Source organism: Anomaloglossus baeobatrachus, chromosome 6, assembly GCF_048569485.1.
Source record: "Anomaloglossus baeobatrachus isolate aAnoBae1 chromosome 6, aAnoBae1.hap1, whole genome shotgun sequence".
NCBI classification, from domain to species: domain Eukaryota; kingdom Metazoa; phylum Chordata; class Amphibia; order Anura; family Aromobatidae; genus Anomaloglossus; species Anomaloglossus baeobatrachus.
In genome coordinates, this window is record NC_134358.1 from 416,386,455 (window position 1) to 416,410,948 (window position 24,494).

Genomic DNA, 24,494 nt, shown 5'->3' on the forward strand with positions numbered 1-24,494 from the left:
CAGAGTCAACCTCCTTTGTAGCTGAGACTGTGCCCTCGGGTGCTTCAACTTCTTCGCCCGAGATGCCTCCTGCGGCGACTGCTCCGCCTATGCGTTAGTCTCAACGTCTAGCTCAACTTCGTGACATTCTGCTAACTGCTCGGCTGCCAGATTCTAAGCCAGAAATCGGGCCACCGAGCATGCTTGGGATGAATCTGCTCTGACGGAGTCTAAGGGCAGAAAACGGGCCACTGAGCATGTGCGTGACGTGGCATCTTCTGATTTGATGTTGTATGTCAGCTGTCCTGATGACACGGCATCCCAGGAATGGCCATTGGACGTCAGCTGTCCTGATGACATCAGCTATCCTAATGACACAGCGTGCCTGCATTGGCCAGTGGATGACACCCACGCTGACTGGGCGAGAGCTTGTTTGGGTTAGTGCTTAGGTTATATATGGACACCGCCGATGCCGGATGGCATTCAGTCGTTAACAAGTCTTATGGTGTGTGGGTGTCAGGCACGGTCACTTGAATTACATCTAGTATTGCAGTAGTACCCTGATTAAGTGTGCAATACAACGCTTATAGGCATCTCGCTTGAATTGCATCCTAGTACTTCTGCATACGCTGGTTATGCGTGCGATACACCATATACAGAAAGATTACTTTAATTGCATCTAATATTGTGGTAGTATGCTGGTTAAGCGTGCGGTACACTACTTATAGGCAACTCACTTGAATTTGTGTAATTCCTTCCTAAGTTTCAGTGTGTACGTGGGTTAAGGGTGCAGTACACCGCATATAGGCAGGTTGTTTGAATTTGCATTTACCCTTTTCTAAATATCGGTGTAAACTCTGGATAAGCGTGCAGTTCACCGCAAAAAAGATGCTTGAATTTGTGTTGCCTTTTTGTTTGTAATTTGGTCATAGACAACAGCACAGGTAGTGGTCTGTCACTGTGACCTTCAAGTTCATAGTAGATTCCCTATCGCACAGTAGTTTAGTCTGTGTGAATTCTACTCAGACTAAAGTGCGATCACTTATCAGTCTACTTTCCTTAGTTGTTGTCCACCTTGCCCCCTGTGCTCTTTGCAGGTACATACCATCCTTAGAATGGTGGACCCCGGGTTGCGCTTAGGTTTCTATACTCATTCCTTCCTAAGCCGCCAACCCCGTAATAATAACCGTATTAAATCAGAACCACACTGGTTGAGAAAAGCATGTTTGGGAGGAAATCTTAGATGGGGTAATTGCCCTTACTGCGAATTCCAGAAAACTGTAAACCTTATAAGAATCTGTCCATGAAGGCAGAAGAGGCGGCACTTCACGATGGAGTTTGCGATTTTTAATTTGCACTCCCCCTCCCCATTTATGTTGTAATTCGTATACAATTGCACATTAAAATCGCAAACTCCATCGTGAAGTGCAGCCTCTTCTGCCTTTTTGGAATTATTGGGCCTCTTTGAGTTGGGCTACAACCCGTGAATACTTTACCTGTGGCTGCAGTGCCCGGCTGTTTCTACTTACCCCTGCTTATGTCACGGGCGGGGGACAGATCACAACCGGGAGGGCCGCTCGAGGCACTCGGGTCCGGGCGGTGGCTGTGGCTCGAGTGGCAGCCGGATCTGGGGCTCGCGCAGCCGTCCGTCGCCCATGAGTGAAAAGGGGTTATTTACAGGGGACAGAGTCTTTGTCGGTGATGACACCCGTGAGTTGCAGTGAGGGATGGTGACACCGCCGCTGCCTTGTATGTGGGTTCCCGGGGCTGATGGAGCGGGGCAGCAAGGTGGGATCCCCTCCATGGGTAGGGGAGGTGTAGTCCCGGGGCCCAGAGGATGGTGAGAGATTGCAGGGAGCAGGAAACTCACAGTTCGGTTGTCGTGGTGCTGGATGAGCTGCTGATAATTTGGATGGTCAGTAACCACACACAGTCTGTATTGTAAACCAAATTACTAATGGCCGGTCACCTTTGGCGGGTGTCTTCAGGTCCCACACCCAGATATACAGCCAGGGGCCCTTTCTTCCACACTCTCTGTCTGTCTCTTTTTTGTCTGGACTAGTCCCCTTGAACGGCCTCCAGACCGGATCCCCTTTCTCGGCACTGGCGGGCTACAACCCTGTTCCGGTCGGCCTCAGGTTCCCCGCAACCAGATATCCGTGCCTCTGGCCCTCACTGCCACCTAGTCCGGAAGTGCAGGGCTCCAACCCCGACTACCAAGCTCTCCAGGGAGCTCCGACTCCCTCCTGTCAGCTCTTCACTGACTACAGCTCAAACTGAAGCTAAACTCTGCTCTGTCACTTCCTAAGCCCTTTCGAATTCTCCCATTTTCCTGGGGAGGGGGTGAGTAGGGCCTAATTGGCTGGTATATATCTGTGTGGGGACTGTGTTAGTGCCAAGGAGGAGAATGGCCTGCACTTTGGTGGATTTGTGCAGGCTCTGTGACAACCTGGTTTTGCCAGGGCGTCACACATATAAGAATCTGTAGTGAGACCCATCGAGTTTCTAGTTTCATTTCCAGTAAAACTAAATTTGGGGTGTATGTGATATTCTGTCCCTGTGGTCGTTTTCATATCAGTATTAGACCCCTGCAATGCAGGGCCAGCTCCAGGGTTTTGTAGACTCTGGGCAAAAGTGTCTCAGTGGGCCCCATGCACACGCACATACAAAAATACGTATACATACAGGCCAGGAGCGTATGTGAGCAGATGTCATGGAAATAGGAATAGGACTTTAGGGGTACTGTGTGGATTTAAAAATCCCCCCCCCCCATCTTGGTGACTATCCATGACCGTTTTGGGACACAGATGGACAACATCAAGGGCTATGGTGAGATTGTTCCATTAAATATATCCCATTAGATGATGTTTTTTCTAGTGGTTTGATATTATACCCCTATGAGTACTAGGCCAATAACTATGCACTTGCACCTTTTGGAGTAAATTTACTGTGCAATATAATACTATTTGTGTATAGCACAAGTTGTGAGGAATAACTGCACCTACTTGTGTATATTTTTCGTTTACAGCACAATTGCATTTGTTTTCAGTATTATATTTGCAGCTGGTGCAATATTGTCTTATTGCACAATCTTGCAGGTTTAGGTGTCACATTATACCCCGTTGAGTATCAATTGACCCATTTTTAACCTATGATTAAAGGTTATGTTTTATCTTTTCTACCCTTTCTGTTAACCCTATATGGGTAAATGTCACACAATTAAACAAACTGGCTATATTCACACTGAGTTATGCAATGATATCATGTACATATGTCTACAAATAGAAAATTTTAAAAAATATGAAAATGTATGCTACAGTACTTTGGAAAAGTATTCGGCCCCCTTGAATTTTTCAACCTTTTCCCACATTTCAGGCTTCAAACATAAAGATACAAATTTTAATGTTATGGTGAAGAATCAAAAACAAGTAGGGCACAATTGTGAAGTTGAACAAAATGTATTGCTTATTTAAACTTTTTTTAAAAAAAAAGAATAAACTGAAAATTGGGGTGTGTAATATTACTTGGCCCCTTTACTTTCAGTGCAACAAACTCACTCCAGAAGTTCATTGAGGATCTCTTAATGATCCAATGTTGTCCTAAATAACTGATGATGATAAATATTATCCACCTGTGTGTAATCATGTCTCCGTATAAATGCACCTGCTCTGTGAGAGTCTCAGTGTTCTGTTTAAAGCACAGATCGCATCATGAAGACCAAGGAACACAACAGGCAGGTCAGTGATACTGTTGTGGAGAAAGTTTAAGCTGTATTTAGTTACAAACAGATTTCCACAACTTTAAACATTTAAGAAGCACTGTGCAAGCGATCATATTGAAATGGAAGGAGTATCATACCACTGCAAATCTACCAAGATCCGGCCATCCCTCAAAAATTTCATCTCAAACAAGGAGAAGACTGATCAGAGATGCAGCCAAGAGACCCATGATCATTCTGAATGAACTGCAGAGATCTACAGCTGAGGTGGGAGAGTCTGTCCATAGGAAAACAATCAGTCGTACACTGCACAAATCTGGCCTTTATGGAAGAGTGGCAAGAAGAAAGCCATTTCTCAAAGATATCCATAAAAAGTGTCATTTAAAGCTTTCCACAAGCCACCTGGGAGACACACCAAGCATGTGGAAGAAGGTGCTCTGGTCAGATGAAACCAAAATCAAACTTTTTGGGCACAATGCCAAATGATATGTTTGGCGTAAAAACAACACAGCTCATCACCCTGAACACATCATCCCCACTGTCGAACATGGTGGTGGCAGCATCATGGTTTGGGCCTGATTTTCTTCAGCAGGGACAGGGAAGATGGTTAAAATTGATGGGAAGATGAATGGAGCCAATTACAGGACCATTCTTGAAGAAAACCTTTTGGAGTCTGCAAAAGACCTGAGACTGGGACGGAGATTTGTCTTTTAACAAGACAATGATCCAAAACATGAAGCAAAATCTTCGTTGTAATGGTTAACAAATAATAAACGTAGGTGTTAGAATGGCCAAGTCACAGTCCAGACCTGAATCCACTTGAGAATCTGTGGAAAGAGCTGAAAACTGCTGTTCACAAACGCTGTCCATCCAACCTCACTCAGCTCCAGCTATTTGCAAAGGAAGAATGGGAACAATTTCAGTCTCTCGATGTGCAAAACTGATAGAGACATACCCCAAGCGACTTGCAGCTGTAATCGCAGCAAAAGGTGGCGCTACAAAGTATTAACTTAAAGGGGACTAATAATATTGCACGTCCCAATTTTCAGTTTATTTTTTATAAAAGTTTAAAATAAGCAATACATTTCGTTCAACTTCACAATTGTGTCCCACTTGTTGTTGTTTCTTCACCATATAATTTAAATTTTTGTCTTAATGTTTAAAGCCTGAAATGTGGGAAAAGGTTGAAAACTTCAAAGAGGCTGAATACTTTCGTAAGGCACTGTATATAGTATCGATAGGATTCCATATATCTCGGTTGATCCCTGAATTCCTTTTTTTCCTTTTCTGGCTCAATATGTTTCTTTACATTTAAAAAGCATCAAGAAACCATATAATATATGGAGCACAATTTTTTTTTGTATCATTAAGGTCAATCGTAGGTAGATCCTAACATACAGGTAGGTCCAGAAATATTTGGACAGTGACACAAGTTTTGTTATTTTAGCTGTTTACAAAAACATGTTCAGAAATACAATTATATATATAATATGGGCTGAAAGTGCACACTCCCAGCTGCAATATGAGAGTTTTCACATCCAAATCGGAGAAAGGGTTTAGGAATCATAGCTCTGTAATGCATAGCCTCCTCTTTTTCAAGGGACCAAAAGTAATTGGACAAGGGACTCTAAGGGCTGCAATTAACTCTGAAGGCATCTCCCTCGTTAACCTGTAATCAATGAAGTAGTTAAAATGTCTGGGGTTGATTACAGGTGTGTGGTTTTGCATTTGGAAGCTGTTGCTGTGACCAGACAACATACGGTCTAAGGAACTCTCAATTGAGGTGAAGCAGAACATCCTGAGGCTGAAAAAAAAGAAAAAATCCATCAGAGAGATAGCAGACATGCTTGGAGTAGCAAAATCAACAGTCGGGTACATTCTGAGAAAAAAGGAATTGACTGGTGAGCTTGGGAACTCAAAAAGGCCTGGACGTCCACGGATGACAACAGTGGTGGATGATCGCCGCATACTTTCTTTGGTGAAGAAGAACCCGTTCACAACATCAACTGAAGTCCAGAACACTCTCAGTGAAGTAGGTGTATCTGTCTCTAAGTCAAAAGTAAAGAGAAGACTCCATGAAAGTAAATACAAAGGGTTCACATCTAGATGCAAACCATTCATCAATTCCAAAAATAGACAGGCCAGAGTTAAATTTGCTGAAAAACACCTCATGAAGCCAGCTCAGTTCTGGAAAAGTATTCTATGGACAGATGAGACAAAGATCAACCTGTACCAGAATGATGGGAAGAAAAAAGTTTGGAGAAGAAAGGGAACGGCACATGATCCAAGGCACACCACATCCTCTGTAAAACATGGTGGAGGCAACGTGATGGCATGGGCATGCATGGCTTTCAATGGCACTGGGTCACTTGTGTTTATTGATGACATAACAGCAGACAAGAGTAGCCGGATGAATTCTGAAGTGTACCGGGATATTCTTTCAGCCCAGATTCAGCAAAATGCCGCAAAGTTGATCGGATGGCGCTTCATAGTACAGATGGACAATGACCCCAAGCATACAGCCAAAGCTACCCAGGAGTTCATGAGTGCAAAAAAGTGAGAACCTTCTGCAATGGCCAAGTCAATCACCAGATCTTAACCCAATTGAGCATGCATTTCACTTGCTCAAATCCAGACTTAAGACGGAAAGACCCACAAACAAGCAAGACCTGAAGGCTGCGGCTGTAAAGGCCTGGCAAAGCATTAAGAAGGAGGAAACCCAGCGTTTGGTGATGTCCATGGGTTCCAGACTTAAGGCAATGATTGCCTCCAAAGGATTCGCAACAAAATATTGAAAATAAAAATATTTTGTTTGGGTTTGGTTTATTTGTCCAATTACTTTTGACCTCCTAAAATGTGGAGTGTTTGTAAAGAAATGTGTACAATTACTACAATTTCTATCAGATATTTCTGTTCAAACCTTCAAATTAAACGTTACAATCTGTACTTGAATTCTGTTGTAGAGGTTTCATTTCAAATCCAATGTGGTGGCATGCAGAGCCCAACTCGCGAAAATTGTGTCACTGTCCAAATATTTCTGGACCTAACTGTATGATTATATATCTGAATATATTTGAATCTTAATGAAAAACACTATCCATATCTATATGTAGAGATGAGTGGTGTTGCAGACCTCTTACCTCTTCCGGAAAAAGCAATCTCTTGAACAAGACAGTAAATTATAAAGAAAACTTGAAGTGACCTCTAAAGTTCTTATAATTTACAGCAAGGATACGGTATTCATATTTACAGGAGAATGAATAGAAAGTATGTAATTGTGGAGTATGCTGTATGTATTAAATAACTACATTTATTTATGTGAATATGAAAGAGTGGACAACACCTTATTAATGGGCCCAAGGACTATTTTTTTTTATTTTTTATTTTGTTTGAAAAGCAGTAAAACATAAAGAAAGAAATATCAAATAAGTAATGCCAAGAAAAATAAAGTTAACAAGTATTTTTTTCCACCCAGTAAATGCCAAACAAATACAGACAAAACCAAAGCAATAATGGCGGAATGTCATTTTTTTATCCAATTTCTTTGAAGTGGCAATGAAAAAAACAAAAAATGGCGCAAACTGAAGGAAGTCAAATTCTTTTTTTTTTTTATTAGTTTTTTTATCTTTTGTATTTCTTTATAGTAGTCATAGCTCTGTTTTGTTTTTTTTTTCTTTTTATAGAAAGCTTCATATCCCATTCGTTAACATAAATGTTATATTTAATATGCTGGCATGTTTGAGCTCAATAATAAGACAGTATGCAATGTCTCATTGTGACCAGTATTGGGCTGGGGACGGCCCACCAATGGAAATGATTCTTGAGGCCAAACCTACAGCTATACGGAAATTAAAATTACTGATCCTCAGAATATGCATCTCAGGTCCATTCGTAATTCAGTTTGTGTGCGTACATAATATCTCTTTTGAATGATGAGCTTTTATTAAACTATAATGCATAAATTGCCTTGAAAGTATAAATTGGTAGGTCCCTAGTGATATGCAATCCATGGCTGAAAACTTTTGGAAAAAGTATAGCTATCATCTTGCCCCGATGACATGTCTGCACTACTTTATAAATAGAACTGTAGTCCTACTAGATACACATGTGGTCAAAATTGTTGGTACCTCTCGGTTAATGAAAGAAACACCCACAATGGTCACAGAAATAACTTAAATCTGAGAAAAGTAATAATAAATAAATAAAAAATCTATGAAAATGACAAAATGAAAGTCAGACATTTCTTTTCAACCATGCTGCCACAGAATTTAAAAAATAAATAAAACTCATGAAATAGGCCTGGACAGAAATGATGGTACTCCTAAAACTAATGTGACAAAAGGGACATGTTAAATCAAGGTGTGTCCACTAAATAGCATCACAGGTGTCTACAATCTTATAAACACTCAGTGGGTCTGTACATAGGGCTACAGATACTCGTTGTGCTGTTTGGCGATATGGTGCGTACCACACTCAACATGGACCAGAGGAAGCAAAGGAAAGAGTTGTCTCAGGAGCTTAGAAAGAAAATTATAAACAAGCATGTTAAAGGTAAAAGTTATAAGACCATCTCCAAGCAGCTTAATGTTCCTGTGACTACAGTTGCACATATTATTCAGAAATGTAAGATTCATGGAACTGTAGCCAACCTCCCTGGACGTAGCCACAGGTGAAAAATGAATGACAAATCAAAGAGACAGATAATACGAATGGTAACAAAAGAGCCCAGAAAAACTTCTAAAGACATTAAAGGTGAACTTCAAGCTCAAGGAACATCAGTGTCAAAGCGCACCATCCATCATTGTTTGAGCCAAAGTGGACTTCATGGGAGACGACCAAGGAAGACACCATTTTTGGGAATAAAAACATAAAAAAGCCAGACTGGAATTTGCCAAACTACATGTTGACAAGCCACAAGGCTTCTGGGAGAATGTCCTATGGACAGATGAGACAAAATTGAACTTTTTGGTAAGGCACATCAGCTCTATGTTCACAGATGGAAAAATGAAGCATGTCAAGGAAAGAACACTGTCCCTACTGTGAAACATGGAAGAGGCTCCGTTATGTTCTGGAGCTGCTTTGCTTCATCTGGCACAGGGTGTCTTGAATCTGTGCAACGTACAATGAAATTTCAAGACTATCAAGGGATTCTAGAGAGAAATGTGCTGCTCAGTGTCAGAAAGCTTGGTCTCAGTCACAGATCATGGGTTTACAACAAGATAATGACCCAAAACACACAGATAAAAACACCAAAGAATGGCTAAAAGAGGAAAATATTGGACTATTCTGAAGTGGCCTTCTATGAGCCCTGACCTAAATGCTATTGAGCATCTTTGAAAAGAGCTGAAACATGCCGTCTGGAAAAGGTAACCTTCAAACATGAGACAACTGGAGAATTTTGCTCTTGAGGAGTGGGCCAAAATACCTGTCGAGAAGTGCAGAAGTCTCACTGACAGTTACAGGAATCATTTGATTGCAGTGATTGTCTCAAAAGGTTGTGCAACAAAATATTAAGTTAAGGAGGAACCATCATTTCTGTCCAGGCCTACTTCACGATTTTTATTTTTAAAAAATTCTGTGGCACAATGGTTGAAAAGCAATGTCTGACTTTCATTTGTTCATTTTCATAGATTTTTTATTTATTATTACTTTTGTTAGATTCAAGTTATTTCTGTGACCAATGTGGGTTTTTCTTTCATTAAATGAGGGGTACCAATAATTTTTACCATGTGTGTAGATCTCTGCATGCACTGAATGTGTGTTGTTAACAGTTGTTATTACGACTGAACCCCCAACACTTTCAAGGAGATGGACAAACCAGGGAAGATGTAAAACCAGAAATCCACAGGTCCCAAAACATTCTAGTACTTACCCTAGACCTGACCCCAATTTATTCCTGCCTGACAGCGAAGGATGGCACCTCAAGATCACATAATGGTGCCCCCACTCTTCGAAGGCTGACCCAGAGTGTCTCTAACTGCACCCTAAGCTATAAGCCAAGTGTAACAGAAAAACAAAAATAAACATAAATGAAGTGCACACAAGCAGAGGGTGAAACACAGGGCTAGGAATGTGCAAACACAGTCATACAGGAATGATGGAATAAAAGAAACGAAAAAGACTTACAGAATACATGGTAACCCTCCCAAACCTAAATGAAACAAAATGGGAGATAACTGGGAATGGATTCACACAAACAAACTGCAGGGAATAGCAATAGCAAAGTCTCCGTAAGAAAACTTTTACCAAAGAACAGGGACTTCAGGCAACCATCCATCCAGAAATATAGCCAGCACTGAGATATGTGTGACATCCCATGGAGCAGAAGATAGGATCTTAAATCCGTACTTTGAATACCTGTTGCCGGGCCAGTGGTTTGTAGAAGTCGTGGCCTGACCCGGTTCCGTGACCCCATGGTGCACAGTAAAAGGGGCAGGCAAGGGTTGTTCTTGGAGAGGTCGTCACTGATTACAGTGGTGACTGGGGTCCCGGCCTCCTATGCTGCAGACCCTTCCCCTGACCTTTCCCCCTCCAGGAGTGGAAAGGATGATGTCGACTACACCACCTGTGGTGTGTGGCCAGAGATAAGGCTGCTGATGCAGGGTACCTCGCCGGGGAAGATGTTTGGGTGCAGTCAGGATGATATCGCTCCCCATAGGCAGAGTGGTCCTTGGGAGGGAGAACGGGGGACTGGGAATTGCCGGATCACAAGGCGATGACAGAGTCAGAGTCACTGGATTGCAGGTTTCAGATTTATTTACTCACAAGTCTTGGTGTCGCACCCAGGATGCTGGTCTTTACTGTGCTGACTCCGGTTGTTCCCAGACAGGGCAGAGGTCAAAGTCTGGTAGGGCAGCATGTGGGCTCTCTCCTTTTTGTGCGTTCATGTGGTGGTCCCCTCCTAGTTTCTGGAGCTCTTGGGACCCACTACTGTGCCACCCGAAGCTGCGCTGGTTTCACGGGGGCAACAAAATCCTCCCCTATGTAACTCTCTTCTCCTCCATGCCACACGACTACCAGTCCCAGGCTCTCAACTCGTTCTCGGCCAGCCACATCTCCCATTCCAAGTCTCTGCTGGCTAATGGACCTGGAGCCTCCTAACTGGCATCTCTCTCAGCTTAGGAGTCCTCAGCCATCCACTCACCCGGTCCCAGGTAAGGAAAGGGTTTATAAACCGGTCTGGAAGTTTTGGCTCCTCTGCTCTGCCTCCCTGAGAGAGAGAGCTCTCAGGGAGCTGGTCACTGCATCCACTCTCTCTCTGGTCTCCCAAGCATTCTGAAGTAAAATGAAACTAAACTGTCTGTTTTGTAACTCCCTCCTGCACATGCCCCCACCTAAGGAATGTTCCCTCTTTTTGTGTGTGTGTGAGGCTGTGTGAGCAGAAAACGAAACCTACCAGGGTTTTAACCTCCTCCTGCCCAGGGTGGACGGACATTATAAAATACATAAAAATACCTAAAATACAATACCCTGTAGCACCCAATCTCAGGGACGCTACATATGAGTAACGAGTATAAACAGCCCCTCCGAAAATTTGATTGGGCTGACTAAACAAGAAAGTGCACGCACCTGAATAGAAGTGAAACAAGAAGGCAAAACATAAAAAAGAAAGTAAAAAGATCCTTTAGCAGTTGGATCAACACAAAACAGGCTAATAACCACAGATTGCCAGTTTGAACCCCAGAGTGGAACTATGACAGTTGTAGTTAGAGCAGTGTTCCCCAACTCCAGTCCTCAGAAAACTTTAACAGTGTATGTTTTCAGAATTTCCTTGTAATACACAGATAATAGAATTCACTCGTGCAGATGATTACATTATCACCTCTGCAATGCTAAGCAAATCATGAAAATATTCACTGTTAGTTGCTCTTGAGGAGTGGAGTTGATGAACACTGAGAGAATTACAGGTGCTTCTCATACATGGATGGTTTTACCTACCCACTTCTGTGGAGGTTCTGTGTCTTAAAGTGATGGGGTCTGTGAGGAATTGGGCAACCAGAAAACGTAATTTTGGCATTTGGAACTTTTTTTTCCGCTATGCCGTTTACCGATCAGATTAAATTATTTTATATTTTAATAAATCAGGCATTTCTGAATGTGGTGATATCATATGTGTGGATATTTTTTATTTTTTGGACCCTTTAATTTTCAATGGGGTGATCGGGGGGGGGGGGGATTTGAACTTTTAGGTTTTATTTTTTTTAATTTTTTAAAACTTTTTTTTTACTTTTTATTTTACTAGTCCCCCTAGGGGACTATAAGGATCACATCCAATTGTGGAACTTATTTTATTCTAAGATCTATTAATTAAAATGTACTTAGTTCATGGGACAACCACTTTAAGTTTTTTGCCATATGAAAAGGTTCATCGTTCTATTTGATATAAAACGTCTTCAATTGTAGACTTTTTTTTCAGTAAATATCAAGGTTGGCCCACGACTTTGTCCAAGTTTTTAATTTTGTCCCTCTGCGTATTTGAGTTTGACATCCTGGAGACTATGGACTTGGTGGAAGCACTATTTCTAGTCAGCTCTTTTCACAATTATTCTGTTTCTCTTGGTTTCTTGAATAACAGAGCATAGAACATAGTGTGATACTGTGTAGCCAGAGGAATGTGCAAGTTCAACAATAGTAGAAAACTTGTTTTTGTGATAAGCCACAAAAACAAGAAATTCACAGGCTGATACATACTCTATCTTTTTATCTGAAGAAGAGGTGTCTCTCCTCTAAACACATTATTTTTTAACACTATGAATAAATGTTTTAATTACTGGAAGAATTGCTAGTGCCCAGGTTTTTTTTTTTGCTAACAGTTTATAACTGCTCCAAAATTAGTGGTGTGCTTACTGTCTATTTTATGTACCAGATATATTGTCACTCTACAGCTTAGTGCGTGGTGTAGCATATAAAAATAAATATATACACACATGCGCTACTTACAAAAAGTTAGGGATGTTTTGCTTTCGTAGTTATGTAAAATGTAAAACATTTGCGCTACAGTTGTATGTTATAAAAGTGGGGAATTTATGTGCAAGCATGCAATTGTGAAGAATGAAAAAAGTAGGCTTGTATTTTTCATGTAACGTGAAAATGATTGGATTAATGATGTTATTCCAGTAGTAGGGGCTTGTCACTGTACCATTCCTAAAGTGTAGGGCAGTTCTTTAGTGATTAGACACAGCTGTCCGCAGTGTAACACCACCACCACCAAAGGCTCGTTTGGTGACAACAGTGGCTGATGCATAGCGTGCTCCTTGACATCTCTAATATCATTGGTGGACATCATTTTTGCTCAGCGTGTATCGACTTTCATCAGTGATCCAGCCCACTGGTCCCTCATCCAGCAAAATGATGACGCTTTTGCCTGGTGGTTTGATCAGGTACCTTTTGCAGGTCATCTAGCATGCAGACCTTGTTGATGTAAATAGTTTTGAATGGTCTGATGTGACACTTGGGTGCCGCTCACTTCCTTTAATTGTGCCTGGAGTTGTGGGGCATTCATCATCTGGTTCCAAAGAGCATTGTTTACAATGAAGCGGTCATCAGTGTGGGATGTGGCCAAAAGATGCCCACTTCAATGCCTTTCTGTGACTCTTCCAGTCTCTCTTGCAACCTGCTGATGACACTCTGACACTAAGCTCAGTGACCACTTCCATCTGAGAACATCCTGCTTAAAACGTCAAACTGTCAAGGTACTAATCATCAAGTGTCACCTTGGTCTCATAATGTCAAAATGTGAACAGCATGATGAGGAGGACTGTTTAGTTACCAATTCTCATTCTAGGTTTTCTTCCAAGAGGTGCACATTTGGTGCTGAAATGTCTACACCAGATTTTAGCACCAGATTTGCACCTCCTGGATCCAGAAAAGGGGCAGAAATACAGTTAGGTCCAGAAATATTTGGACAGTGACACAAGTTTTGTTATTTTAGCTGTTTACAAAAACATGTTCAGAAATACAATTATATATATAATATGGGCTGAAAGTGCACACTCCCAGCTGCAATATGAGAGTTTTCACATCCAAATCGGAGAAAGGGTTTAGGAATCATAGCTCTATAATGCATAGCCTCCTCTTTTTCAAGGGACCAAAAGTAATTGGACAAGGGACTCTAAGGGCTACAATTAACTCTGAAGGCGTCTCCCTCCTTAACCTGTAATCAATGAAGTAGTTAAAAGGTCTGGGGTTGATTACAGGTGTGTGGTTTTGCATTTGGAAGCTGTTGCTGTGACCAGACAACATGCGGTCTAAGGAACTCTCAATTGAGGTGAAGCAGAACATCCTGAGGCTGAAAAAAAAGAAAAAAAACATCAGAGAGATAGCAGACATGCTTGGAGTAGCAAAATCAACAGTCGGGTACATTCTGAGAAAAAAGGAATTGACTGGTGAGCTTGGGAACTCAAAAAGGCCTGGGCGTCCACGGATGACAACAGTGGTGGATGATCGCTGCATACTTTCTTTGGTGAAGAAGAACCCGTTCACAACATCAACTGAAGTCCAGAAAACTCTCAGTGAAGTAGGTGTATCTGTCTCTAAGTCAACAGTAAAGAGAAGACTCCATGAAAGTAAATACAAAGGGTTCACATCTAGATGCAAACCATTCATTAATTCCAAAAATAGACAGGCCAGAGTTAAATTTGCTGAAAAACACCTCATGAAGCCAGCTCAGTTCTGGAAAAGTATTCTATGGACAGATGAGACCAAGATCAACCTGTACCAGAATGATGGGAAGAAAAAAGTTTGGAGAAGAAAGGGAATGGCACATGATCCAAGGCACACCACATCCTCTGTAAAACATGGTGGAGGCAACGTGATGGCATGGGCATGCATGGCTTTCAATGGCACTGGGTCACTTGTGTTTATTGATGACATAACAGCAGACAAGAGTAGCCGGATGAATTCTGAAGTGTACCGGGATATACTTTCAGCCCAGATTCAGCCAAATGCCGCAAAGTTGATCGGACGGCGCTTCATAGTACAGATGGACAATGACCCCAAGCATACAGCCAAAGCTACCCAGGAGTTCATGAGTGCAAAAAAGTGGAACATTCTGCAATGGCCAAGTCAATCACCAGATCTTAACCCAATTGAGCATGCATTTCACTTGCTCAAATCCAGACTTAAGACGGAAAGACCCACAAACAAGCAAGACCTGAAGGCTGCGGCTGTAAAGGCCTGGCAAAGCATTAAGAAGGAGGAAATCCAGCGTTTGGTGATGTCCATGGGTTCCAGACTTAAGGCAGTGATTGCCTCCAAAGGATTCGCAACAAAATATTGAAAATAAAAATATTTTGTTTGGGTTTGGTTTATTTGTCCAATTACTTTTGACCTCCTAAAATGTGGAGTGTTTGTAAAGAAATGTGTACAATTTCTATCAGATATTTTTGTTCAAACCTTCAAATTAAACGTTACAATCTGCACTTGAATTCTGTTGTAGAGGTTTCATTTCAAATCCAATGTGGTGGCATGCAGAGCCCAACTCGCGAAAATTGTGTCACTGTCCAAATATTTCTGGACCTAACTGTAGATGGTAAACAAGTAGGTGGGAAGTTACCGTATTTTTCGGACCATAAGACGCACTTTTTTTCCCCCAAATGTTGGGGGAAAGTTGGGGGTGCGTCTTATGGTCTGACTATAGGGCTGCGGCCGGGAACGAGGGTGCTGTGGTGGAGCGGGTCATCGGGGACACGAGCAGGCAGCAGCAGCGCCTGCCGTGACCACGTGGGCCCGCTCATTACATATGCACGCCCATCCTCCCGGCCATCTCTCAGCGCAGAAGCCGGCGCTGACAGGTGGACGGGAGGATGAGCGGGGACGCGCGCATAGCAAAGAGCCGGCCGCATGATCACCCCTGGCAATTACAGCCTGGAGTGATCATGTGCGGCTGTATTCACTGCACCCCGCGCGTCATTACCAGCGCGGGGTGCAGTGAATCAGTATAACTCACCCGTCCCCGTGTGTGGAGCCGCCCCCCTGCTGCACGCGATGTCTTCCTGTCTGTGCCGGTCAGCTGATCTGTGCTGAGCCGGTCAGCTGATCTGTGCTGAGCCGGTCAGCTGATCTGTGCTGAGCCGGTCAGCTGATCGGCACAGACAGGAAGACATTGCGATGCAGCAGGGGAACGGCTCCACACACACAGATCAGCGTGCCAGAAAGGAAGATGTGATCGGTGCTGCAGGGAGTGAGGAAAAGGTGAGTATAAACGTTTATTTTTTTCTCTGTGCTATAGGATACAGGCCATATACCAGGATGGTATATGAGCACGATGGGGGCATATAGCAGGATGGGAGTATATGAGCAGGCAGGATGGGGGGGGGGGTATGTGAACAGGCTGGATGGGGGGGGTATGTGAACAGGCTGGATGGGGGGGATGTGAACAGGCTGGATGGGGGGGGGATGTGAACAGGCTGGATGGGGGGGGATGTGAACAGGCTGGATGGGGGGGGATGTGAACAGGCTGGATGGGGGGGGATGTGAACAGGCTGGATGGGGGGGGGTATGTGAACAGGCTGGATGGGGGGGGTATGTGAACAGGCTGGATGGGGGGCGATGTGAACAGGCTGGATAGGGGGGGTATGTGAACAGGCTGGATAGGGGGGGTATGTGAACAGGCTGGATGGGGGGGTATGTGAACAGGCTGGATGGGGGGGGGTATGTGAACAGGTTGGATGGGGGGGGGTATGTGAACAGGCTGGATGGGGGGGGTATGTGAACAGGCTGGATGGGGGGGGTATGTGAACAGGCTGGATGGGGGGGTATGTGAACAGGCTGGATGGGGGGGGTATGTGAACAGGCTGGATGGGGGGGGGTATGTGAACAGGCTGAATGGGGGGGGGGTATGTGAACAGGCTGGATGGGGGGGGTATGTGAACAGGCTGGATGGGGGGGTATGTGAACAGGCTGGATGGGGGGGTATGTGAACAGGCTGGATGGGGGGGTATGTGAACAGGCTGGATGGGGGGGTATGTGAACAGGCTGGATGGGGGGGGTATGTGAACAGGCTGGATGGGGGTTTATAGCAGGATCATATACAAGGCAGGAGGATCATTACCAGGATGGGGTACCTTAGTAGAGAGTTTGGGGACATTACCCCCATAACAGTTTCAGCAGCAGATCCTCGCCCCATAACTGTGTCATGACCACATTTTTTGCTTAAAGTTTTATTTTCCCATTTTCCTCCTCTAAAACCAGGGTGCGTCTTATAGTCCGGTGCGTCTTATAGTCCGAAAAATACGGTACTCCAACTGTTTGGCCCAACCGAGGGTGCACCAAGTGCCTATACTTGCTGTGAAGAATCTCGTTTGTGCTGACAGATTCCCTTTAAAGCCACCCCTCAATACCAAATACACTTTTGATTCCATATTACATGAAATACACTAATTCAGATAAAGCTCAAAATTGCGGACAAGCAAATCATAGGCTGTTACATGGTGATTTACCTATCTTCAGTTATACAGCACATCTTCGCAATCATAATCTCTGGGGCAGTATACACAAGTAATGAAAGCGACTTGTAGATTTTATGTAAAATAGATAATAAAAAAAACTGTAACCCCAGCAACAGGTTATCTGCTTTAGTTTTTTGTTTTAGTTACTGTTACATGCGGGTACATCAACTATTTAGTCCTTATTGCTTACACAGACTAGTACTAACATACAGTATATGCTATACAGCGCTCATGATCAGAGTATCCCCTAAAGGTGCACTTACACCTGCCGATTTTGAAAGGTAAAATAAATTACCTCTATTCATAAATATTTAATGATCAGTGGTCGTAGATTGTTTACACAGACTGTTCTTCAGCAATAGATCATTATGTGCACATAGACTGCCACAGAGTTTTGCTCATAGTCAGGTTATGTGAAGGCTGTTTAAACTGCAGTGTTATTGATGAGTGTTCCTAGGAGCAATCATTCATGCTCATCTCAATCCTGAATGGAGCTTACATTCTAATTTCCTACCCAAAGTGTACATTCAGACGATCGTATAAATTGCTCCAAGATCAGACTGCAATATATGGAGTAGCCAGCGGGTCTTATGACCCAAGTGAGACAGCATCATATAAATATGTGAAGCTGTCACATTTGGGTCGGGAGACCCGCTGGATAGTTTGTACATACACCTTCATCTCAATAAATTAGAATATCATCAAAATGTTAATTTATTTCAGTAATTCCATACAAAAAGGGAAACGCATATATTATATAGAGTCATTACACACAGTGATCTATTTCAAGTGTTTATTTCTGTTAATGTTGGTGATTATGGCTTATAGCCAATGAAAACCCAATCATTATCTCAGTAAATTAGAATATTATGTAAGACCAACTGAAAAAATGATTTTAAACTCAGAAATGTTGGGCTACTGAAAAGTCTGTACAGTAAATGCCTCAATATTTGGTCGGGGCTCCTTTTGCATGAATTACTGCATCAATGCGGAGTGGCATGGAGACGATCAGCCTGTGGCACTGCAGAGGTATTATGGAAGCCCAGGTTGCTTTGATAGCAGTCTTCAGCTCATCTGCATTCTTGGGTCTGGCGTCTCTCATCTTTCTCTTGACAATACCCCATAGATTCTCTGTGGGGTTTAGGTCAGGTGAGTTTGCTGATCAATCAAGCACAGTGATACTGTGGTTATTAAACCAGGTATTGGTACATTTGGCAGTGTGGACAGGTGCCAAGTCCTGCTGGAAAATGAAATTTCCATCTCCAAAAAGTTTTTTGGCCAAGGGAAGCATGAAATGCTCTGAAATTTCCTGGTAGATGGCTGTGCTAACTTTGGTCTTGATAAAAAACACAGTGGACCTACACCAGCAGATGACATGGCTCCCCAAACCATCACTGATTGTGGAAATTTCACACTAGACCTCAAGCAGCTTGAATTGTGGCTTCTCCACTCTTCCTCCAGACTCTGGGACCTTGATTTCCAAATGAAATGCAAAATTTACTTTCATCTGAAAACAACACCTTGGACCACTGAGCAACAGTCCAGTTCTTTTTCTCCTCGGCCCAGATTAGATGCTTCTTGCGTTTTCTATTGGTCATGAGTGACTTGACACAAGGAATGTGACACTTGTAGCCCTTGTCCTGGATACGTCTGTGTGGTGGCTCTTGAGGCACTGACTCCAGCAGCAGTCCACTCCTTGTGAACATCCCCCCAATTTTTGAATGGCCTTTTATTAACAATCCTATAAAGGCTGCGGTTATTCCAGTTGCTTGTGCATGATTCTTGTATACCATTTTGGAGACTTTTGTGCCAAAAAAGCATCTAGCACAACAAGACAAAAAAGGAAAGGGACATAGGGAATGTCAGCAGGCTTTTACTATACAAGGTGAGGATGCCATGCTGTAAGAGATAAAAACCAAAAAGCAACTCTGCTTCTCTTATCTGTGTGTGTGTGTGTGCAATTGTTTATGTAAACTAAAGGGTTTATTACCTTGTGATTAATATTCCAGGACTAGATACTCAGGTGTACAGCAGTCTGACACGCCCTGCTGTGAATGACACATGACACTTAATGCACAAGCTCTATAGTGAGCCTGGTGTGGGTGTGGGCAGATCCCTGTGCTCAGATACATGCTTAAAACTCAATTCTTTGATTGTGACAGAATGGCTGCACCAAGTAATCTAAGTTATACATTGTTGGATTCAGAATCTCCTTGCCTATATTATGTTGCTGTCAGATGAGGTAGCAAAAACCTGCTGACAGATTTCCTTTAAAAAAACTGCCACAAATGATGAATCCGGGCCTTAGAGTATGGTTACACATGACAGAAGTGCTGCTGATTTTTCATCTTTAATTTCTTCATAGAAAATTCATGAATATTACTGTACCATAATGAAAAAGATGTTACCAAATGCATTAACATGTTGTGGAGAAAACCCTCAGCAAATATGTACCTGTGCTGGGGATCTTAAATGGCAGTGGATCAACTCTGAGCACAATGTAGGAGCAGAGATCCTGATTACAGAATTCTGTCACTTATTAAGCTGTGTTTTGCTGTATGAATACAATCAGTGTTTTATCAGCAGGAGAGTATCACAATAGGACAACATCGCATGTGCAGGGGGAGTCCAACCCCACCTCCGGCATTGATTAGCAGCTATCTGTCACTATACAAGCTGTGGTGTTGGCAAGGTTATACACAGCTCAACAACTGAGTTTTGCTAGATCTGCAGCAGAGAATATAACGTCTGAACCAGTATACTAAGTGATGCATCGCTGAAATCAGGGTCTCTGTCTCTACCTCATGGTGCTGTGAAATTACATAGCAAAAACCTGCTGACATATTCCCTTTAATATTTAATTTGTCTTTTTTTGCAGTCTGCTAGGAAAGTCATTGTCTCTAAGGAGATGATAAAACATCTATAGATCTAATAACATAAAAATAGCAGAAGAATATAGGAGAATTTCCTCTAGACTTACCATTAAACACCTTCCTGAAAAATTATTCGGGCAGAATAAAACAATATTCACCTTCTGATGCCCCCTATGGCTTCATTATTCAAACACATCTGCTCACTTTCAAACTATCTGAAATGTCCAAAGTGCTCCCCATGTCCTGCGTGATGTGCTGCTCGCTGAAGTGGATCACCCGCTGTACAACACTTCTGTTACATATGTTACGGTTTAACCAGTTCTCCTGCATCTTTCACTTCTCGCACACTAGACAAGCTTTCATGGCTAACAGAACCACAGTTCATTCCTGAGCAGAAAAGGCTTAATATTCGATAGACTCTAGAAATACAATATACTGAACCCTGTGTGGCGCAGCATGCTGAGCTAGTATAACAGAGACTGATGGAAGGAGAAATACTTTACAAGAATTATTAGAGAACATTTGTTCTTCGGCTATTTAATGGAGCTGATTTAACACAATTTATGAGGAGATGATACAGAGAAGTTCTGTAATACAGCCTTATAAATATTTTAAATTTACTTGAGAAAAAAAAAATATGAAGGGATTTTATGAACATATTTTAAAACAGGTTTTATGTCACTTCATTACATTGACTGAAATCTAGTTAGAATCCAATATTAAAGAAGCAATAAGCAAAGTTCAGTAAGTCCTTCCTCCTCTTACTTTACTTTGGCAATCAAAGCTCGGAACAGACATCTTTTATAAATGTAGAACTTCTATGTACTTTATATAGGTTGAATCGCTTCCATTTAAAAGGTGTAGCCCATGAAAAATGAATGATTCTTTATGTCAATTAAATTCTTGTTTTGACAGATTTATTAAAAAAAATATATATAGTTTGTTCTTTGGGGAAGGGAGCATTAATTTGGAATACTCCTGTCAATGCTTGACTCCTAGGCTCAATCTGGTGACCTCTCGTTGTGTGGTCAGTTTCCCTCTGTGTTTTCTCAGTTCAACTGCTGTTATGTTCTTTTTCTTTACCTTTCCTTTCTGTTTTATTTCTATTCTGGTGTGTTCAGTTTTGTTTGACCTACCATATCTTGGGAGGGTCTACTTATAACAGCCATGCACATACCTTCAGTACTGGTATTCCAAGGTTAGATAAACTGTCGGCACTTCCTAACCTGAAGGTCTAAACAGGTTCATACTTAACATAGCATATACTATCACAAAAACATTTGCACTCAAGCAAGAGGAAAAAAGGCTGAAGTATTCAAACAGTGAAACAGTTCAAACCATTTTCATAAATAGCTAGCTGAGTCCCTTTGACTCTTTTCCATGTCGAATATATATGGTTTTTGTGCATATTTGTTTCATGAAGACTACTTCTGGCCACACTGATGAGTGTAGCTCAATCCCATCGATTACTGCCTGTTCTGAGCTGATGACTCTGCTGGACATTTTCCGATTTTTAAGGGAAATAAGCATGATGTATCTTTCATCTGCTGCACTGTTTCCTTGGCTAACCTACTGTTACGTCTCCACCGGAGTCCGCTCCAGCGACTTCTACTTCGATCACCAGGTGACGCCATGTTCCTGCCGTGGATAGTGCTGATGGTGGGAGAGGAGTCGATGCCAGCGGCGCTGGTGGGTGCAGGCTCTGCTTATCCACTGGGCTGAGTTTCCTTGGGATCTGCAGTACCACTGGCTGACTATAGGTGGCATGTGTCTTCCAGCTGAGGTTACCATCATTCAGCTACAACCAATGGGAAACACCACACCCTTCTTATTTCCCCTCCTGTCTGCTGACCACTGCCAGAGATAGTTCTGTATTCCTGGTTCCTGTCCCACCATGTTCTGTTTAGTGATTCTGGTGTTCTGACTTCTGCTTGTTTCCTGACTAGCCTCCTGTCTCCTGTTTATGTACCTTGCTGCCCGATATGGATTTGACCTCTTTTTTGTTTTCTGATTACGCCCTTGGCTGCTGATTCTGTCCCTGTTTTGTATTTCCCGGTTCGACCCTGCCTGACTTCTACTCTCATCGGACTGCAGCCTTTCACAGGTAGAGATCACCTTGGGCCCTGTGTAATTCCAAATCCCTGTATAGGGGTTAAAGGGTTTCAGGGTTCTAGGGGTCCTGCTTGGTGAGTGGCTTCCCTCTAGCCTGTCCATTACAGCCCATGTGAGTCTGTGGATCCAGGCAGGCGTTACACCCATGCACCTAGGGTCTTCATCCTTGCCCAATTTTTAGTGTCTTCAATGCTGGGCAGATAAGTATCCATCATGCAATACCATCAGGAAGGCTGATTGGCTCTAAATTTATTCTGCAGCAGTACAGTGACCAAATCATACAGCCAATGCAATTAATAACTGTCTTCTTAATGCATAAAAAGATTGTTTTAAAAGTAATCATTAGAGATGAGTGAACCCGTGAACGTTTGGGACTTTAGATAAAGTTCAGTTCGGAACCCAGGCTTGACCTTAATTTCATCCCGGAGCACACACCCCATTGAAAGTCAATGATTATGCAGTTCGGCTCTCTACCAACATACAGCCAGCCATAAGCAGAGCATTTCCTGGGGAGGAAGGGTGTTTATTTTCTTTTTGTACACACTACATCTGAAAACATTGTTTTTACTCCCAGTAAAGGGGACTTAATACGCAACGACATCGCTAATGAGATGTTGTTGGGGGTCACGGAATTCGTGACGCACATCCGGCCTCCTTAGCGACGTCGTTGCGTGTGAAACATACGAACGACCGCTAACGATCAAAATTACTCACATAATCGTTGATCGTTGACACGTCGTTCTAATCCCAAAGATCATTGCTGTTACAGGATGCAGGTTGTTCGTCGTTCCTGAGGCAGCACACATCGCTACGTGTGACACCCCAGGAACGAGCAACAACACCTTACCTACGTCCTCTTAGAAAGGAGGCGGTTGGCCAGCCACAGCGACATTGCTAGGCAGGTAAGTACGTGTGATGGGTCTTAGCAATGTCGCTGCGTGTAAAGCAGCGTTAAGAGTCATTCAGAGACTGCAAACAGCTCGCACTGGGCCGCGCTCCGAGTGTACCAAGTACCCCGATGCACAATCGAGTGGTCAGCATATGAAGAGCACCTGAAATCCGAACTCAGACACTGATTTTTTTTTAAAGTTCGTGCTCGGGTTTGCTCATCTCTAGTGATGATGTGACCATCACAGAGCCCTGATCTTATCATTGAGTCTGTGTGAGATTACATGAAGAAAAAGAAGGATTAGCGCAAGACTGCATCCACAGCAGATCTGTGGTTAGTTCTTTAAAATGTTTAGAACAACTTTCCATAATTTATTTTAAGTATGCGAGTACATTAGAAGAACTGATGTTTCATGATCGTTTGAAGACAAAGGTAACACCAAATATTGATTTGATTTAGATTTCGCTATTGTACATTCACTTTGCATTTTGTTAATTGATGAAAATAAACTTATTAACCTTAGAGATGTGTGGATTTCTTCACGCCCAGGGGCGAATTATAACAAGGGCAATCTGTGCTACTGCTTGGGGTCCAAGACTCCCTGGGGCCAGATTGCCCTCATTTTGTGTGCAATCATCAGCTGTGCTTATCACAAAGCAGGGAGAGTACCTCAAGCTTCGCGGTTGGCAATAAAGAATGGCAGCGCAGCTCCCGTCATCTTCTTTGTGACTCAGCCGATGCAATAACATCATCATGCCAGCATGTAGGAGCCATAAAATACATACAGCTGCACGCTAAAATGCTAACATTAAATAAGCGAACTCTGGTATTGCATTAATGCTATAGGAATATTTGAAAAAGGAGATATTTAGCTTATGTATTGGCCAATGCATGTGAGCCTGGTCACCATGGCAAGGTATATCTCTATATACCAGGAACCTAACCTGGCAGATTTTGGCACAGCACCTCAGGCCATAAATTTGGACTTGCACAGATAGCCAGTCTTTCTCAACATCTGCATTCCATTCCTTTGTATCAGTCTTCAGCTGCTGACCATGGCATAACATACTTGCTTTCTGATCTCTATATATATATATATATATATATATATATATATATCTCTATATATATATAATTGCCTTATTCTGTCTGTCTGTCTGTCTTGCTCCAAAATTGTGTCCTTACAGTGACATTCGTCGGATTGGCCGCTGAACTCGGTCTGGCCCCGCCCCACCACGGATTGGCCGCTCGGCTCGGCCTGGCCCCGCCCCCGCATGGAATGGCCGTTTGGCCAGGCCACGCCCCCGCACACTATGCCCGCTAGGCCACGCCCCACACGCGATGCCCGCTAGGCCACGCCCCACACACAATGCCCGCTAGGCCACAGCCCTGCACGCAATGCCCGCTAGGCCACGCCCCTGTACGCGATGCCCGCTAGGCCACACCCCCCATACGTGATGCCCGCTAGGCCACGC

General features: G+C 43.0%; 1 protein-coding gene across 1 annotated transcript in view; it reads right to left on the reverse strand.

Moving 5' to 3' along the window:
* Positions 1-20,234, reverse strand: part of TPK1 (thiamin pyrophosphokinase 1) — a 754,585-nt gene extending 734,351 nt beyond the window's left edge. Inside the window, exon 1 of the mRNA XM_075316612.1 lies at positions 20,126-20,234. The gene's annotated coding sequence lies outside the window, so the exon portion shown is untranslated. The remainder of the gene's footprint in view (positions 1-20,125) is intronic.
* Between the last annotated feature and the right edge of the window lie 4,260 nt (positions 20,235-24,494).